We start from the raw sequence: 21,244 nt of genomic DNA, 5'->3' as shown, positions 1-21,244 counted from the left end.
TTAACCATGCACCATCTTTTTCTGTGATTTTATTTTAGAAGTTATTACTCAGATGTTTAGGTTAGTTCATAACGGGATGATCCTATCCCCTTTATATTTTTAGAAAGCACATTCTTGTGTTAGTTGGTTGAAAATACTTGGTAGTATATAAAAGTAGGGGAAGAAGTCTTTTGGACGGGAGTGTGGATTTAAACCATCATCTAAATTTACTTTGGTTATTACATGAAGCCATTGATGTGTCCGTGAATATTTCTAAATTTTTATGAAAATAGCTTACTCCAATTCTTATTTTTAGGCTTGAGAGAAACACAATGGTGAAAATGTAGATATGCGGTCCTGTATTTCAGAATTTTAATATAAGTCCTCAGCTGTTAATAAGAGAAATTTTAAATGTTAGCATATAAATGTTTCAGTGTTTGCAAACTATTTAAAATCTTTTAGACAGAGGCAAGATATCCATGAATTTGATAGTAGAGTTAGCAATAATTACCCTGAAGAATTTATTTATTATTCTGAGTGTGTGACTTTTTTTTTTATTGGAGTATAATTGCTTTACAGTGTTGTGTTAGTTTCTGCTGTAGAACAAAGTGAATCAGCTATATGTATACATATATCCCCTCCCTCTTGAGCCTCCCTTCCCCCCGCCCCCCGACCCCCATCCCACCCCTCTAGGTCATCACAGAGCACCAAGCTGAGTGGACTTGTAGACACGGGGGGAAGGGGAGGGTAGGATGAATTGAGAGAGTAGCATTGACATATATACACTACCATGTGTAAAATAGATAGCTAGTGGGAAGCTGCTGTATTGCACCCTGAAGGATTTAAATTCATTGTTTACAACACTATACTGTGTTCAGTAAATGGCTTCAGATTTTATTGCTTAATTTTGGGTTTTACTTTAGAGTTGCAGTGGAGATTACAAAAACCCTTAACTTGATAAGGTCATATCATGTCCATTTAAATAAGGTTGCTGTATTCATTTCATAAGAAAAATAATCTTCAGACTTTGCTTTTGGCTTTTTAAAAGTATTATTGGTTTACCTTGCAATTTCCTTCAGGGATCTTGAATCAGCCCAATTAGAAACGTTTTTTCCCCCAAAGATGAAAGTAAATGTTATCATTGTAATTTTCAGTGGTTAGTATTCTCTTTAACAATGTTAGGAGACTCTTTAAATCAGTTTTCAGGATCCTAAAGAGTCTAATAACAGGAAGTTGAGAGGCCAAATTCTGATTCCTACTAAATTTCATCATTTTGGAGCTAAATCACATCAACTGTACACGTAAAGTAGGTGAGAAGGAAAATTCCATAATAGGTATAGATACATCTTTTAAAAAAATCTCTGCAGAATTAAAGTGGTATGGATTCAGGATTGATCAGTAATTGAAATAATTGAATGTTTGACCAGTAAGTGAAATAAGGGTTTGTTCTTTTTCTTCCCTTCCTCCTCCCCTGCATATAATTTTCTGTATATATTTTGAACTAAGCCTTGTATAGCACCTTGTAGAAATGTAAGTGGATAACTCACCTCACTGTCTTCCTTTCTTCTCTCACTTTTAGACCTTTTATTGGTTGCCATATTTAAAAATTTACAATGTTATTGGTTGCCATATTTAAAAATTTTACAACGTCCTATATGTCTCTACATAATATTCACAGATATATATGAAATATGGCTTTTATATCAGTTCAGATTTACAGAAGAATTGGAAAGATTATATTTTCTAATCATTCTTTTTTTTATTGAAGTATAGTTGATTTCCAGTGTTGTGTTAATTTCTGCTGTACAGCAAAGTGATTCAGTTATACACATATATACATTCTTTTTTTATATTCTTTTCCATTATAGTTTATCACAAGATATTGAATATGATTCCCTGTGCTATACAGTAGGAACTTGTTGTTTATCCATTCTGTATATTCTGATCATTCTTTCATCATTGAAAGTGATCTATGCAATAGTTTTTGTAATTATAGGATTACTCTACTACATCTGTAAGAGACCACAAAGATAAGTGAGAGAAGTGGCTGCCTTCCATCTACTGTGGTTCATTTGGAAAAGATTTTGAAAAAGTAGGTGAGGTAACATTACGGATGCCCTTGAATACTAGGCTGTAGAATTTGTTTTAAAAGTATTTATTAGAAGTGCATATTCTAGTATTTTTGTGTGTATATATGGTGACACACGCATACACTTATTTGTTTGTAATCGAGACTGATACCCTGTTAGACATCACTCATGTGAAAGTTCAAAGATTAATTCTTGGCCCTTCATTCTGTGCACCTGTGTAGACCAAGTGTTCCTCTGTGGCTACTCTGACTATTTCCAGAACTTTTCACCTTAACCTCTCTAGGTGTCTTGTTTTTTCATCAACACAATGAAAAGGTTGTATTAGGTTTCTAAACTCCTCCCAGCTTTAAAATTAGATTATTCTTGTGCTTGAGGTATTTTGCTGTTTCCTGTGGTGAGACAGTGGGCTTGGCTCCATTTAGTAATTATGAGACAAAATCCATACCAGGTGGTCATATGCCTTCTTTTGGGGGTATGTAAATATATGTGGGTATTTGTCATTCTATATTCCCATTTAACTTTGGAAAATGTGGTGTCTTTATTGAATAAGCCTTGGATGCTCAACCTTTTTTGCAAATAGTGTACTTATTTCAGCACAAGGAATCGGACTACTGTTTGCTTTGTTAGTCACATAAGAAACACTGTCTTGTCCAAAACAGATTGTAGAATCAGAATATTTGCTAGCCTCACCCCACCCAATTGTGTATTTAAAACTATTTTTATTCTAGGAGTTTACTTGTAGCTGTTGGAAGTGACTAGTCTGTGGCTTTATGATGAAAACCCATTCTACTTAAAGAACAGAAAGTCTTTTTAAGCTCAGTAACCTAAGTGGTTTTTTAATGTCAGATATCAGTGTTTTTTGCACATCTAGCGTTTAGCTGCTCTTAAGCTCACATGTTCATTTTCACTTCCCCAGGGTATCATTAATTCACCAAATATTTCTTGAGTACCTTCTACATGTCAGGCATGGAGATAAAAAACTGGACGAATGATGTACAGCCGCCCCCCCCCACCCCTTACAGTGTTTAAGCAGTGGTTCTCAACCTTCTTTCCACAGTCCTGGGGTACATGACACAGTTCCTTCTGTCTTTGGGGTTCATTAAGATCATGGTGGTTCAGAGACGATATTTAGAAAAAGCTTCTCAGGTGATCATGAAGGACTTCTAAGTTGGAATGTCTTAGTCTGCTATCAGTGTTCTATTACCAGCTTGTTAATATTAGATACATAATTTTTGTAGTTTTTGTTCATATGGTTTTTAACTTGACTATAGAAAAATTTAGTCTTATCCATAGAAGTAGAGAGAATGGTTACAGTGAATGCCTTTGTGCCCACTACCCAACTTAAACTAATCTCAAGTCACTGTCACTCAATCCGTCTTCCATTCATCACCCCCTGTATTTTTAAATCCCATATATTGTACCAATTCACCTGTGAAATGTCAGTCTATTTCTCCAGAAGATAAGCTCTTTTTCTTTAAAATAGTATCTTCATCATACATAAAAAATTAGTTATTTCTTAATTTTATCAGATGCTTTAGTTCACTTCAGATTTCCCCAATTATGTGTGTACACACACACACACGTAAGTATATATACACACACGTATATACACACAAACATATATATACATACATATACTCACAAATATATGTAGAGATACACAAGCACATGTGTAGCATACATACATATTCATACTTTTTTACTGATTGTTTATTGTTTGTTCAACTTAAATTCATGAATTTCCCCTAATTGATATGTCCCTGTTAATGTAGGTTTCTTATCCATGTCTCTTTTCTCCCTTTACAGCTTATTTGTTGAGAAACTGGGTCATCTTTCCTGTACAGTTTCCTACAATGTGGATTTTGTTGTCACTTAACGTGCTTCTCTGTATCCTGTTTTTCCTGTAAATTGGTAGTTAGATCTAGAGGTTTAATCTGATTCAGGTTTGAGACACACACACACACAAATACTTTTTGGCCAAGAATACTTTATAGACAGTGGTATGGTGTATTTCAATCAGGAGACCTTTTATTGCTGGTTGTTTCTCTTTGTGATATTACTAGGAATGATCATTACCTAGGTATCCTAATTCTATCATTGCTCCTTTGCTTATTAGCTAGAATACTTCTGTAAAGATAAATACTCCAACTATTTGGTTACGCTGAAGTACAGTTTGTATAGAAAAAGCAGGATAGATACCTTTACCAGTGTATAAAACAATAAGCTTATTTCCTAACATTCTCCAGAGGTGGCACAGTGAGGTGTTTGAGTATCGTTATAAACTCATGGATTTAAATGTATTTTATGTTTTTCAGTCCATGGCAGTTGTTATTCTTATTATTGCTCAGATTCTTCCTCCATCTTTGGTCAGCAGGAGCCTCTTCATGTTGGCTTCTGAAACCTTTTGGTATGATCGAGGAGTCTTTTATAGCTTCTTTCCTTCCAATAGTTTGTACTTTCCCTGACCCAGAACTGTAGTTGGGGAGTCTTGGTTCCTTTTGTGGGAAATAGAAGTTGGAGACCACAATCTAGGTGCCTGGGTCCTAAGGGTGTGCATTGTTCCTGGTTTGATGATTGTTTCTGGGCTTTTTCAGTGGAGAGAGCTAGGGGATTCATTCATGTAATGTTAATTAAATATAAGACGTCATAACTTCATACTAATGCATCTAATTCACATTGAGGACCACAGGGTGTTTTCTTAATGACCTCCAACCTGTATCTCTAGTTCCTTAGTACTACACTAAAAATCTCATTCTCATGACAGTAATGTAGTTATTTATTTGCTTTTTATTCCTTAACACTCTGACTTCTCAGAATGGCAATACCAGCATTCACACCACAGTATTGAAAAAGGTTTAGGATTATTTTTTAATTCTTTTGGTATTTCCACTATAGCTGTATAGTCAAATCACTATGCCTTACAGTCCCTTGAAATGGCTCATTTCAATGTAGTAATGCTACCCGGTCAATTCACTGTTAGGTTTGTTTTGTTTTGCTTTCAATTTTTAGGAATGCTCTTTTTTTTTTTTTTTTAATTTTATTTATTTATTTATTTATTTATTTATTTATTTATGGCTGTGTTGGGTCTTTGTTTCTGTGCAAGGGCTTTCTCCAGTTGCGGCAAGCGGGGGCCACTCTTCATCGCGGTGCACGGGCCTCTCACTATCGCGGCCTCTCTTGTTGCGGAGCACAGACTCCAGATGCACAGGCTCAGTACTTGTGGCTCACGGGCCTAGTTGCCCCGCGGCATATGGGATCTTCCCAGACCAGGGCTTGAACCCGCGTCCCCTGCATTGGCAGGCAGATTCTCAACCACTGCGCCACCAGGGAAGCCCCAGGAATGCTCTTTTTAAATTTAATTTTGTTTGATAATTTCCTGAAGTTCCTGTAATGTGCTGATAAATGTTTCTTGGGGGTTAGAGAGGTCTGTGTGCTGTAATCAGTGGTGTAGATACTCCCACCATGGCCAATTGCAAGCTACAAGGGTAAAGACAACCAGCTCACAAAACACCTGAACCTTTACCAAGAGCCAGTACAAGCCAGCTCCAACATGCATTACATACTTCCCAAGTCAAATTTACAAAACAAGGAATATTCAGAGAAATCTGGTCTCCATTACTGACCTATTACCCACACTGTGTTTCACCTTCCTTCTGTAAGTAAGCTTTTTTTAAAAAAAAAAGTTTTTGGTTTATCTTTCAATTGTTTTTAAAAGTAAGTACTCATTCATATCCCCTTCCAATTTCTTTGATAAGTCGCATCCTAATATATATACTTTATTTAACCTCTTTTTATGTAGCAGTTTATCTTGAAGATCATTGACTAACATTACAGAAAGATGGTCCACATTCCTTTCTACAGCTGCGTAGTACTCTATTATATGAATGTACTGTAGTATTTTCAATCATTTCCCTATTGATGGGCATCTGTGTTATTTCCTCTTTTTTGCTAATACAGTTACTTCTACTTTGTGTGTATGTGTGTGTAGACACACACACACACACACACACTCACACATTCACACATATATATTTGCCTGAATCTTTGGGAGAGATTCTTGGAACTGGGATTCATGAGTCAAAAGGTAAATACATATATGATTTTGTTACATATTATTAAATCCCCCTCCATATGTGTTGTATCATTTTGCATTTTCACCAGCACTGTGTGAGAGTGCCTGTCCCTGCAGCCTTGCCAACAGGATGTGTTGTTTAGATTTTGTTGAATTTTCAGATTTTTGCTCATTTTTGTTGAACATTTAGATTTTTGCTCATTTTAGAAGTGAAAATTGCAATCTTGGTCTACTCGTAATTTTCATTCCTCTTACTAAGCGTGTGGTTGAGCATCTTTTCATATAGTTAAGACTTTATGTCTAGCCCCCTTCTCCTAGAAGTGTTCTGTATCCTATAAACAAACCTCTTTTTTATGGTATAGTTTGCATATGTTTTTCCCAGTTTGTCATTTGTCTTTTTAGTTTACCCATGAGGGTTTTTTTCACATTTAAAATTTTCTCTTAAGGTACATAAACTATTGATTCAGAATGTTATTGTTCTTTCAGACTCAGAGCTCTAAGGAACATTCAAGGTTATCTGGATCAATCATTTCATTCTTCAGAGGAGGAAACTAGTTCCTCTGTTATGAATGTCTCATTCCCTAATGTTTAATTGAGTTAAATTTCTGAAGTAAAGAGCTGTTGGTGAGGGAGCCCATTGAGGGAAAACTCCACAGACTAAGCTGATGTGTTCATCTCCTTACCCTAGCAGGATACTGACTTTCCTGTTCCAATCATCCTTCAGTCTTTTAACAGTGGAAATGAGGAAGGTGCCCAGAAATTTAGTTAGGGCACTTGGAGGCCCACAGCTTCCACCACCACCTAGCTGCACCTCATTCCTCTTGAAAAGGTTTTAAAAGAACATTTGTAGGTGCTATTACAGAACCCAAGAGCTAAAAATGATCTATTTGTGTAAATAACCTAATGTGGTTTAGTGGTTAGATACCTGCTGAGGGCTTGAAAGGAGAAATTCATGCAAAAAACAGGTGTTGATGAAAACCCCTGAAACTTCAGGCCAGGTCAAGAAAAACAGTCATTTAGAAAGTTCAAACAAGGGCTTTATATTCTATTTTCTATTGCACAATAAATTGCCACATTACTTAAAGAATTCATAGTTTTGTGCTTCAGGTGCTTAATGACATCACCGTCTTTCCATAGTAACCTGCCAAGTTAAAAATATAGAGCTTCTTGGCTCTTTGACCTAAGGTCTTCAAGGATCTTGGCCACCCAGCAGAGTCTCGGCTGTTCAAACACATTCCTACTTTATTAACAAGTTCAGCTTTTCACGTGCAGTCTGCTAAGTTGGAAGGAGAAATTAGAGAATTAAAGTATTAATTGGAGTAGTCATGGGGTGATGCTTTTTATTTAAATCTCTTTGCCCCCCTGCTTATTATCATACATAGAACAACTCCACGATCACTACCTACTTAGAGGGTGTGAAGCACAGTTTCTGTGGGTGGCAACCAGACCACCAAGAAACCTTCCTTCAAGACTGATGCCCTGTAGCTGTGTAACTTACTCATATTAACAATGAAAATACATCCTGGAGTTTTTAGTTTAAGTAATGCTGGGCCCCAGTCTACTTACCTTTAATCAATCAACTTTGTTACCTGGCCGGCAGACCTCTGCCCGACTGTGGACCAGTGCTAAAGGGTTACTCTTCCTGCCATCTCTGGCTCCTGCCTTCTTACACCTGGTTTCCTCATTAGTAAAATCCCTAAAGTCTGCTTACTTGCTTTCAGAATTTTAAAGTAATTACTATTTAGAGAAAATGTAGGAAATAGAAAATAAAATTTATATACCACAGAGGTATAATAACTATTAATAGTATTTATTAATGGTATTAATGGTATTTTCCCCACAAATGATCTGTTTAGTGCTGAGCTTCTATCAATTATCTTTAATCACCTATGTCAAAATAAATCTTGCCACTTCTGATACCAGTAAGGCTGAAATGTAGACATGCTATGGTCCTGTCCTGTTTTCTCTTATTTGTATTTGTTAGGAACCCTGGAAGATGAAATAAGATATATGTGAAGTGGTAGAACAGTGTCGGGGAACGCTCAGTAAGTGTGAGTGATGGCGGTGACCACCATGACGTTGAAGAAGTAAACACCTCTGACGTTACACTTGAATCTCTTTATAGCGCCAGTCTTCCCAAATGTGTGTCGAACTTTGAGTCTCTGCTGTGTGCCACTTGCTGGGTTAGCTGCTGCTAACCTGCTACTGGTGATCTTAGTGAAATGGAGGAGACAGATACCAAACACTCTGGCTTCTTCAGAATGCAGAAGTCGCGGATTCTGGCGTGAAACCATCTTTCAAATCATCAATGGTGTCCTCTTAGCACACTTTTTAATTGTTCCTAAATATAATTCAAGGACTGTTGGTTATTTACCACTGAAACTCCACTCTGTACAGGTAGTGCTTAGTACAAAGCATGGGCCTTGTAAATATTTGCTGAGTGAACGAATTAAGAGCTTTAGGAGACCAGATTTCAATATTTATTGAGTGTGGGCATTTTGCCTCACACCTGTGGGCACTCAGGGGCGGGTCCTTTTGCGCAGTGTTGGTTTGAATTGGGGTCTTTTCAGTCTGTGTCTTACCTTAAAATAACTCTGAATTCTTGCAGAAGTCACAGCATCAACAACTGCTTCCCAAAGCCATTTCACAAAAGAGACTATGGCTCCTGTTCTAGTGACTGTTTACCTTCCAGTGTCCTATTGGTAATGGAGTTAGAATTTCAGAGTAAGATTTTCCAAAGACAGTGTTTCTCAAGGTAGCCATGGTTGGAGGCGTAGAGTTAAGTGGATAGGTCAGGAGAGGGGCTGAATGGAGAGAGAAAGAAAAAGAAGAGGAGCCCGTACTCTCGAGAATTTAAAGGGGTTTCTTTAAATGTCTCAGAAACTCGAACTGTACAGTTTTAGAGCAACGAATAACTTTTTAGACAAGCCTGTGCTTCATTTTCCAAATTTCTTCACCCATCCATACCTCCTTTACTTGGTGATATATCAGTTCATTCAAATCCTCAATGTATTAAACACATATGCCAGGAAATACAAATGGGCTCATAGACTACGGACAGCATTGATTAATTCTTTCCCTGCCCAAACTACCTGTTAGCATCTTCTCTCCTGAATGGAAATATGTGACCTTTAAAGGGAAAATAAGTTATTATTTGGAAGGTGGGTACTGGATAGATATGTTAGAACATTAGAGTTTATAAGATGAAAAATTTGAGAATCACATTCAGTATCACAAAAAAACGAATATTTGAGCTGCAAGAAATGCTAATCTTAGTAAGTACCAGAAACTGATATTTAAATTTTGTCTGAAGCAGACGTAAACCCATTTTTTATGACTCTAATTAAGTCCTCTGGGTAACAATAACATACACACATACATGCACACACACACCTGTATTTAGCAAAGGTATGTTTGAGCAGAATTCACTTTTTTCCATTAAAACCATAGGTAATGTATCACTCCATTATTTAATGAACAATGTAATATAATTTTGGTAATATAACTTATATTACCAAACATATTTTCCACAAGTTATACTTAATATTTACTCTAGCTTCATTATACTTTAATTCAGTTGAAAGATATTTTTTAGCTATGCTTCAGGAACTGCTTCAGGTCTACGCTTATCCCTGGTCATGTTTTTACAAATACTCTTATTTACTGCACCTGAAATTTGTATGGAGCATCAAGTGTCTTTTAGAATTTTGAAATCTGTTAGAAAGTGTCCACCTGAATAGCTAACATATATTAAGCTTTTATCATGTGCTAGATACAGTTCTAAGAACTTTGCATTATTTTTCTCATTTACTCCTTGTAGCAGCCCCATGAAGTAGGTACTGTTATTATCCCCATCTTTAGACATGAAGAATTGAGGCCCAGAGAGGTTAAGCATCCTAGCTAAGATCACACAGTAGGTGATGGTAAAGTTATTATTGTCTATGGATATATTTCTTAAGGATTTACAAGGGACCCAGTATAATTTTAAGTATAGCACTGTGTAATTCAGAAATACTGTGTTGGCTGTTCTTTGTCAAGAATTTGTAGGACAGTGTAATCCCATTATGCTTGCTTTCCAGATCAGCTTCTCAAATTTAAGGAAACTGCTTTCATTCTTTGCCATTGAAAGAGCATGTTGTTTCAGTTCTAGAATTGGTTAGTTTAGAATGTGCTAGTTAAAAAAGAAGCTAATTAAAAAGCAAATAGTGCTAATGTTAATAATATGTTTGCTTTTATCCTGAAGAAGTGTCTAATATGGTTGTTTTTTAGCCCATCATGGTCTTTTATAATGGTTGAAAGGCAGGGTGGCATTACTAAAAAATTCTCAATGTTTTGGGAGATTTTTGAATTATTACTAATATTTTAATCCTAGCAATAGATAAACTGTAGTAAAAGTTATGAGGGCTTTTTGTTCTGTAAAAAGAGATCCCTAAATGGGGAAACCTTAGTGTGGGATTCTCAACTTCAGAGAGTTTGATGGTTTTTAAAAGAAAAGGCAGAGAGCTTTTTATGGATTGACTTACTATTTGAATTCTCTTGTTGATATATCCTAGGTGACTGTTGACCTACTTCTTCAAGTGCTGTTATTTCTTTAGATTTAATATGCTCAAAATAATTCAACTCTGAGCTAAAGCTTAACCGAAGTCCTGTCTTTAGTTCACTCCTGCCCTTCAAATGGAAAAATTATTTTTGAGTTGTCAAATACAACATAAAGAACTCAAGTGTCATGTGATTGTATTGGCGCCAGAAACCTTAAAATACATTTTAAATTTAGTATTACCCTATTTTGAACTGGGACTAACATGCTTATCAAATAATCTTTTTTTCTTCAAATTTAGGTAAGTCCATTATTGTGTATATAGAAAGTTGTATTCCAGTATACAGTTCATTGATATAACACCTCTTCTTAATTTTGAGTTCATAGCAGTTTCACTATTTGTGTTTAATATTTAGATATAATTTTTGAGTGGGGCTGGTGGAGTAGCATTAGAATCTATGCTTGGTTTTGCAAAGAGCACACTAATTTACATACTCTAATGGGATACGTTTAGAATTTCATTTTTTGATCTTCATATTTGTATAAAATATTTTATTTAGCCTGAGGTAAAAATGATGGGGAATTGCACTTGACTACAACTATGATGTTAAGAGAATAAGAATAGATATTGGGATATTTTCTGTTTTGCCTACATTTCTACTTTTCGCTTGATTTCCCCATAAACCTTTCTTTCTCACATTGGTAAATTTAGTTTATAATTGCTTTTTAACTTTGCAACCAGTAGGATTTGTGTATTGTAACCAAGAAAAGCTTTTAAAGATTAATTCAGTAAAAGGCATATTGATCATAGATGACAGATAAAATAGTACAGTTACAAAAAATAGATGTATGCTTATGTAGCACAACTATAAAAAATACAGGTATAATGTGAAAAGAATTATTTGGCAAAAATTCTGGTAGGAGAATTTAAGGGGGAAATGTTAAGAGTTTTGTGGCCTGTGGGAAACAACCAACCTTACGAAATACTGTATGTTTTTTGGTGGGGGGAAAAGTGCTCAGTCTACTAGTAACAATTTGTGAGTGATTAACTTAAAGACTTAAAATTTTGTTATCTGGTACAAATGTTGATTAAACTCATGTAGATTTTGGGTAATGCAATTATTATGTTTTGGATAATACCATTTAAAAGCTGACTTCACAGTAATGTTGAGAAATAATTGTATTTGAGAGCCATCTATACTTAGACTTTATTTTACTCTCAGTACTGATACATCAAAATTCTCGTACATTTTAATGCATATTGTGTGCTACAATATAACAGTGTTGAACTGCTTTTAAAATGTACTTGACTTGCAGTGTTGATAAATTTATCATAATTTTTTAAAACATTGCATATGACAGTAAAGAGCCCGTATGTCTTTTTAAATTTAACTTCATAGCACTTCAGTCTAGGATCTGATTTTTCAACTGAAAAGTGCATATGTGGGGCACTTTAATGAACTGTGGTTCTTTAGATATTTCTTGTCATGGGAGGAAAGTGAGAAATAAGAATTTAACTTTGTTTTTCTTAAGAGACGTTATAAATATTAAGTCGTCTTCTTCAAGGTAAGGGCCATTTGTATAAATGTTGTCTGTCTGTGAGACCCTAGTAAGGCCCTAGAGTTTGTCAGTCCCTTTTTAAATAGCATTCTGTGATCAACACTCTAATTAGATCTGATTCAGCTTTGTCTTCAGATTGGCCTTGAATTTGTTTTGTATCTTATGTGTGTCATGTACTTCGCTTTTCTCATTTGATCCATGGAACCTCATGTGACAGATATTATCACTCTTTCCTTCAATGTAAGGAAACTGAAGCCCAGCAGGTAAAGGAATTGCACAGGTTCAATGAGCCAGTAGGTGGCAGAGCAGAGAGTTTGGACGCCAGGTTCAGATGCTACATTGGCATTTTCCACAAGAGCATGCAATCATGTATTTTTAAATACTCCTCTTTTGTTTAATTTCCTCTGATGGTTACTTAAATCAATCAACTTATGCTAAAGTTCCATTCCTTATAAGCTAGCTGAAATGCTAATGTAGCAGTTTTACATCATTTGGCTGCTGTACTTTCTCAGAGTAGAAGCAACTCTTTTGCTCTTCTGGCCACATTATGCCTGTCTCCCTTTTCTGCCTTACATCATTGCTTTCCACAGTTTTCAGGAACAAGGACCCCTTTTTTTTAATATTTAAAATTGGGAAAATTTTGATGTATATATAGTATATATAATTCTTTTATACAAAAAGCAAAGAATATTAACAAAGTGAACATATATGTATCTGCCACCCACCTAAAGAAACCTACATTTTTGCTACTTTTGAAGCACCTGTGCCTCCCTTCCTGACTTATTCCCTGTGTTCCCCCTGTAGGTAACTCTGCTGAATTATGTGTCTATTATTCCTCTGTCGTCATAGAAGGGATAGCCTCCCACATCCCACCCCCCAAAACACACACATACATAGCCCACAATAACTTTTTTCATTGCATGTATTTAGATTCTGTTTAAAAGGAACTATACTGTGTTTGAGCCTCTGCAACTTGATTTTCTGATGCAACATTATGATTTTTGAGATTTGTCTGTGTTATGTGTGTGGCTGTTGTTTGTTCATGTTCTACTGCTGTATAGTTTCCCGTGGTATATCAGAATTTATTTGTTCGTCTGCTCATGGATATTTAGCTTATTTTTATTTGCTTGCTGTTAAAAATCATGCTGCTTTAAACATTCTTTTACATATTTCCTAGCTATACACAAAAGAATTTTTCTAAGGAGTACACCTAGGAGCGGAATACTGAATATACATATTTTCTCTTTTACTAGATAATGCCGGATTGTTTGCTAAAGTCATTTTATGTTTTACCAGTAGAGCATAAGAATTACAACCACATGGTGTCATCTAAATTTTAAGGTTTATCAATCAGTAGTTGTAAAATGCTGTCTCATTAGATTTTTATTTGCATGTTCCTGATTTCTAATGAGGGTGAGCATATTTTCCTGTGTTTATTGGCCAGTTGTGTTTACTCATCTCTCAAATGCCTGTTGTTTGTATCTTTGCCCACATTTTTTATTGAGTTGTCTATTGTTGTCATTGGGTTTTTTTGACATTCCTCCCATATTTTGAATATTGATTTTCATTAGTTATGTGTTTTGCAGATATATGGCATCTTATATACTGTCTACAGCTATCTAGCCAAGAAAAACTCTGTTTTAAAAAATAGCTCATTGAGATCTAGTAAGTTATTGTTGTTATTCTTTTCCCAACTTTCCAGTGGGTCTCTATGCCATTGTATATTCAAGAAAAGACCTGGCACCTCTTTGAATGATGGTAGAGAAGGTTTCACTAAATTTTTCTTTTGATGACTTTCTTTTCTGTAATAGAGATAGGTGATCATTCTTTTTACAGAATTTGAAATTCTAGGCTTACTTGAAAAAGTTCTACATAAATCATTAACAAAAGTTTATATTCGACATTTGAATTCAAGGAAAAGTTATTTTCATGCGATAATAACTAGTACCACATTTGTGTTATCGGAATTTCCAGCAGGAAAATGTTTCCGATTGAGGATTATGATCAGCATTTAATTACCGAAAATCCTCATACAGGTCCTAATTGTGTTAGTAAGTGATTTTCTGAGAAAAATACTGTAAATGTGGTATATCTATAGTCTAGAAAAATAAAGAGGAATTCCTTTTACAGGAAAATTTTGAAGTTACTTGGATTAAAAATCAAAAAAATATTTGTTACCTTATTTTCACTTCATAGCTGATTTGTAATGCATGATACAAATAGAATTATAAAACATTTTAAGGGAGCTAAATGGATATCCATTCAAAATATGAAACTAATGTTAGTACAGTTCACAGGTGTTCCATTTTATTTTTTAGAATTTTGGGCACCGATTTTAGCAATTTAATTTTAAAAGACAAGAATACCACAAACTCTGTTTTATTAAACATCATTTTTGCTTTTTTTTAAACCTAAAAAAGTCATTACCTGGAAAATTCTTAGGAAAAAGTAGTAGAGGTTGCATTGAGTTGAAAAAAAAAATTTACTAACATAAAAATCAAAACCACAACCTAATTTGTCTACTGAAAAAGTATCTCCTGCTTAGTTTCAGGTTTCATATTTTATATTTAAGGATTTTATATATCCTCAATGCCAGTTCCACTGTCAAATTCATTTTTTACTCTTAAAACATGTTCGATGAGCTTGTAACTTGTTTCCAGTAATTTTGTTGAAATCTGTTGGAATCTGAAAACAAACATGTACAGGAAAATGAGATTATAGTGTGTGGTGAAAACTAAGTTTTGTGCTTATAGTAAGAAATGTCTTTAGCAATCTGGCCATCTTGATAGAATGATAACTCAGAGAGGCTCATGGCAGTGGAATCAGTGAAATAAATGTATAGTGTTCTTCAAACCTTGAAAAATAATTTGGCACTGCTTGTCTTGTTTCTTTTCATTTCTTGTCACCTGTCTTCTTCAGATGCTGAAGATGCAAGGTTCTGTATTTACTAGCTGTAGGAGATATTTTCTTATTCAAAGGCCTTTGTTCCAGATGCTTCAGCTCTTCACACATGTGTCAGTCTGAATACATGGAAATCAAGCAAATGCCTCAAAAAACCTGGGTTAACTATTCTCTATTTATGTTTTATGGTGGGAAAATTGGTAGATAAGAACATAGATATTATGGTTTTATCTTATTTGGAAGAAGGCTGTGGTTCTTTCATACACATTTTGCTTTTACTGTGAAATTCCCAGAGACATGATTTTGTTATTTTGTATAATATTTAGGAGTAATATCAAAATGCCTGATACTTTACTCATACTAAATTTGCCTCTGGCATAGATAATAATTAAAGGAATTTCCACCAACATAAATAACATTAGAAGGAATAGTGCTACATTTTTCTGCTATATTTTTTCTGATTTTTTTGTTTAGAATGAATTAATTCTACTACTTACAGTTTTTTTCTCCCTATGAAAACTGCCAACAAGTTACACTATCCTTGTTAGCCGTAGATAAGGAATGGGAGTGTGCCCTTTTTTCTAAGACAAGTGATCATTTTATGGATAAGCCTATAAGGAAGCAAGTCATTTACTTAAAAAATTAACTATAATGATTTGTTTTGTTGTAATCAAATCAAGAAGGATTATTACTGTGTCATTAATTGCAGCATGGCTGAATTTATATCAGTGTTTGGTTGTGATGTATTTTCTCTACTAGATTTTAATCTATAACAATAAGAAGTTTTTAACCCTTTATAAAAATGCAGGTGTGAATGGGATGTCTTAAGCCTTTTTACAACTTGGGGAAAATTTTAGAGAGATTGGAGCTTTTTTATTATGATTTTTCACAGTCATTGCCAAATAAGTATGGTTGTTGATTTTTTTAATGATGAGGGTATCCAGAGCTAATTTATTCCTGGTATTGGCCATTCTGCATTTGAACATTATTGAACCTCTAGGGTTTTATATAATTGGAATCCATTTTTATAACAGAAAATATGAAAATGAACATTTATTCTTGTTACAATGTTAAAATGTAAGCTTACCGAATACCAACTTCCATTCACATACACTGAACTGCTAAATATGTTTGTTGAACTTGTCTTTTCTAGTTTTCTATATTACTTTAAATATAGGATTCTAAGTTTAGAACTCAAATATTTGGGTGTATTTGAATTAACATTGATTTCCAATAAGCTAGGAAATGGACTCTTAGAGCTAATTTTAATCCACACCAGACTTTGAGACACACCAGACTATTTCTTAGACTTCACAGCAGCAATACAGTCTTTAGAGGGACTGGGTGTGATTGCAGTTGTCTCTGACAGCTTTGAGCTAGTTCACCATATCCCAGCCACAAATATGCATGATAGGAGAATAAGACCTCTCTTCGGCATATAGTTCAAAATGAGACTTCTTTTAACCCAGGGATCTTAGACTGACAGCATTGACTTGTCTGCACAACCCTGTTGAAAGTTACTGGATTTATTTTAAAATGTGCTAGTTGCCAGCAGTGGGGACGTGATCTAAGGGAAAAGGATTCAGCTGGAGTATGATGTTGAAATATTCTCAGAGTGAATGAACAAACCAATCTTAGGTTTGATTCTTGTATCAGAGTGACACATGAGAAATGGAGTGCCTTTTAAATCTAGTATATGAGCAAAGTAATAGGACATAAAAGCTTCCTATGGGTTTGAAGCTTTGTAATAGACTGGAAGCTTCTTTAGGATCTTCCCCTCCCTCTGCAGAGTGTGTTATAATACAAAGGATACTGATAACTGCTCACCATTAAATGTCTCCAAATGAATTTGTTTTCAGAGATGATATATGATGAAATGAGTCGGCAACAAAATATTTGGATTATCTACATCATAAGATCTGAGTTCAATAACTCTCCATTGTGAGATTCTAAGAAAAATTAAACAGTAGTATTAAATTGATGGTTAAAAAGGAATGATGATTATCAAAATGCAGTTTTCTCTGTTCTTTATTATTTCTTAGTAAGGAGACTGGTTACATCATTGCTTGAGAATAAATCCACAAGCTTCACATTCATTTAAGACATTAAAATGGGTTCTTTGTTATTTTATTACAAGTCCTGTCATTGTCATCTTACTATTTTCTCTTCATCTCTTACCCAATATTTATTTATTTACCATTTTATACATTCTTCTACTCTTAATGTTTCAGAGCTTTCTCTTAGGTATTGCCAGAGATCTAAAAATCAAATTTGTGTCTTCCATCCAATAAAATATGAAAATGGTTTGTTTCTTTTCTTCCCACTTTATATTTTATTTTCTAAATAACATTCTGTTATTTAGAATACGATTTCATTTTTACCAGTAGTTGTTATGTGGCTGAGTTGAAAATTCTATTTGTAAACCAACCAAATAGAATTTTTGGTACCTTCTCACCTTCTTTTAACATTTATTCAACAGTATTTAAAAGCAGTGAACACTTGCACAGAATTTTGTGTTTGGTAATTATATTAATTTAGTATGCAATCTAGGCTTTTCACAGAGCACTGTACCAGGCAGAAGTCTTCTCTTATTTCTGGAGAGCAGCACAAAAGTGGAGAGAATCCCTGCTCCTCCTCCTGACACTGCACAGGTACCAGCCACATGTGGCACAGTCCAACTTGTTGGTTATGGTTATAGTTAGTGCTGATTAGGAAGAACTTCATACTTCGTAGTGGACAGAAGTTGAGGTGGATGTGGGTGGATAGAATTTGGGGCAGAGAGAGTCCCTAAGGTATGATAAAGCAGTGTGGATATTCTGAGATTCCAGTCCAGTATATGATTAAAAAGAAATAAAGCAAATTAAAAGTTATCCAGGCTGTAGAAATAATTTTTTATTTTGTGGCATCATCCTGTGATTCTAGATAGCTTCCTAAATGGACTTGATCATACTTCGACCTTTCAATTCAAAAAAAGGGGGGAAAGGGAATATCTCTGCAGCTATATGGCATAAGTAAATAATTGGAGTTGCTTCACTCAAGATGGGGAAAAGAAATCCCTTTGGGTTAAAGCCAGGAACATTCTCAGATGGCCACTTGGAAATTTTCTCCTTAAATAAAGAAAGACTTGCCGGGGGGAGAAGAAAGATAAATGAATTAACAAGTAAGAATTAAGGTTAAGGAGAGTATTTATATTATCTGTATCTTATAGTTTCCTGTAATTATGACACAACATAGCATATTTCTTAAGCTTTAGTGTACTATAAATTCTTCCTGATCTATATTTTTTTAAGAATCATAGTATTATTAAAACTGAATAGATAGTCCAGAAATAGCCCCAAAAGAATTAGGAAATTTAGTATACGATCAAAGCAGTTCAAATCAGTGGAAAGTGGTTTACTGTATAAATGCTGTTTAACCCATGGGTAGCTTTCTGAAAAGTAAAGTTGTGCCCTACCTCCAAATATATCTAACACCAAAATATATTCCAGAGATCAAAGGTCTGACCATTAAAAAGAAATCATTAAATTGCCATTAAAAAATGTAAGACCAATGTGTATTTTTTTAAATCCTGGAGTCAGAAAACCTTTCTAAGTATAGCCATAAAAGGAAAGATGTATGAATCTGATAACATTTAAAAAACATTCTGCATATGAAGAAAAATACAAGCAAAATTAAAGACAAATGACAAACCAGGAGAAAAATTTCCAACTCATGTAATGGACAAGGTGCTAATAGTCTTAAAATATAAAAGTTTCTTTAAAAACATACTAAAAAAAAAAAAGTGCAATAATGGACAAAAGATATAAACAGTTAACAGAAAAGGAAATATAAATGGCTTTAAACTTGTGCAAAGATATTCAGTTTCATTCATAACAAGAAGTTGCAAATAGAAACTGCTGCACAAAGTGTAAGTTAATACAAACTTAAAAATTTTTAAATGCACATGACCTTCACTCAAGAATTCCATCTCTAAGAATTTATCCTACAGATATAATTGCATGTGTGCAGAGGACATGTATATGTAAGGTTACTTGTTACACCATTTGTTTGTAATAGCAAAAGAAGGAAACTACTCAAATATTCATTAATAAAGACTAGCTACAATTTCATACATCTGTATGGAATTGCAATGGAACATTAAGTAGTCATTGAAAAGATGGAGCTACCTTGTTAGGGACTGATATGGAAGGACCTCCAGAATATATTTAGTGGGAAAAAACGTATAGAATAGAGTATACTGTAAACAGCCCTTGTGTAAAATACATATAATTGTTGTATATGTATCACGGACTCTCTCTCACGCTTTATGTAAGATGGACAAGAAACCAGTAAGAGTGGTTGCCTTTTGGGAGGGGAATTGCATGGCGTAGGAGAGAGACTGACTTTCCACTGTATGCCCATTTTTACCTTTTGGATGTTGTAACATGTAAAAGTATAATATATTCCAAAATACATCTTTTAAAAAGACAAAAAGCAAAAGAGAAAAGAATGAAGCATTTGTTTTCATTGAATTTACTGTACATGCCATCCAAAGAGTTCCTGCATTTCTGAGCATTTGAATACAGTAGTAGATAACAATAATCCTAAAGTTTTAGTTAATTTTTTTTTTTTTTTTACTAATACTAGTGAATCTTACATTGCCTTAGGACCATCCTTGTGAATATCAGTTTTCATTGTACTCTCAAAATATGGACATGTTAATTAACAGAAGTATTAATGATGATAACAGGATTTTTTTTTTTTTTTTTTAAATCATTGTCTTCTCTATGTTGCCTCATTCCCTGGGATTGCAACCTGCAGGCCTCCTGCTGGGAGGCTGTCAGCTTTTTTTTTTTTTTTTAATTTATTTATTTATTTATGGCTGTGTTGGGTCTTCGTTTCTGTGCGAGGGCTTTCTCTAGTTGCGGCGAGCGGGGACCACTCTTCATCGCGGTGCGCGGGCCTCTCACCATCGTGGCCTCTCCCGCTGCGGAGCACAGGCTCCAGACGCGCAGGCTCAGTAATTGTGGCTCACGGGCCCAGCTGCTCCGCGGCATGTGGGATCCTCCCAGACCAGGGCTCGAACCCGTGTCCCCTGCATTGGCAGGCAGACTCTCAACCACTGCGCCACCAGGGAAGCCCAATAACAGGATTTTATATGTATTTTGTCAGTACATTAGTTTTTTTGTTAGGGAAGAAATGGTTAAAAGTTAGATGGTTCGTATAACAAAGTCATTATTAACTAAATTTTGAGATTTTTTTTGTTTGTTTTTCTCTGTGGGAAAACTGAGCAAAATAATGAGGAAAATAATGTTTACTATTAAGATATACTTAAATGTACTGACTTTTTAAACTCATATTTTGAGTGGGTACCTTTATAGGCTGTCATTTCTATAAGTAAATCAAACTGAAAGCATAACAGGGAAAATAAGAATCTAGCCAAAGAAATATTTTCAATAGATATATATTATATGACATGGATTTATAAGTTACAGCTTATTTAAAGGAGCCAATCCTTCATATCACTAGAACATACTGAAAATTCAAGTGATGGAAATTAACCATTCTTCTCAGACTTTCCTAGACATTTGGATTTTTAGTCTATTTCACAAGTTTCTTAAATTTTTCTTTATTATAAGACAGGTACATAGCCCATGGACAAACACAGGTGGACAGCAAACCAACAAAGTTCTCAAAATATTTTTTTCCTGGCAGGACATTTTAGGGTAATTACACATTTGGGTCAGAATTTGAAGGTGTAAGTGATATTATTAGCATATTCAACACAATTTAAATTACTCAGTGACTTCTAAAATATTAAATTAAGAACTTTTTTGTAATTAAAAGTGTAAATAGCTGTGTTCGTCACTGCAAAATTTCAGAGCTTTATAAGCCATTTCTATATACTAACTTATGTTTCTTCCCACCATGTGTGACAGGAAATCGAATAGACAGTGTGTTTCTATACTAGACTGGCTTTGCATTTTAGGATTATAATCTTCTAAATTATTTCCTTGCCAATATTAACAGAACACTGACCTAGTCAAAGCCTGCTCTAGTAGGATAAATAAGTTGAGTCTGAGATGGAGCTCTGCAAACAGTGCTATTTGAATAGTGAAATATATA

General features: G+C 34.6%; 1 protein-coding gene across 3 annotated transcripts in view; it reads left to right on the top strand.

Moving 5' to 3' along the window:
* Window positions 1-21,244, top strand: part of NT5DC1 (5'-nucleotidase domain containing 1) — a 124,809-nt gene that overhangs the window by 25,658 nt on the left and 77,907 nt on the right. The gene's annotated exons all lie outside the window — the stretch shown is intronic.

Source organism: Balaenoptera acutorostrata, chromosome 14, assembly GCF_949987535.1.
Source record: "Balaenoptera acutorostrata chromosome 14, mBalAcu1.1, whole genome shotgun sequence".
Classification (NCBI taxonomy): domain Eukaryota; kingdom Metazoa; phylum Chordata; class Mammalia; order Artiodactyla; family Balaenopteridae; genus Balaenoptera; species Balaenoptera acutorostrata.
The sequence above is the reverse complement of the archived record's forward strand: the minus strand, read 5'-3'. Positions and strand labels throughout refer to the sequence as shown.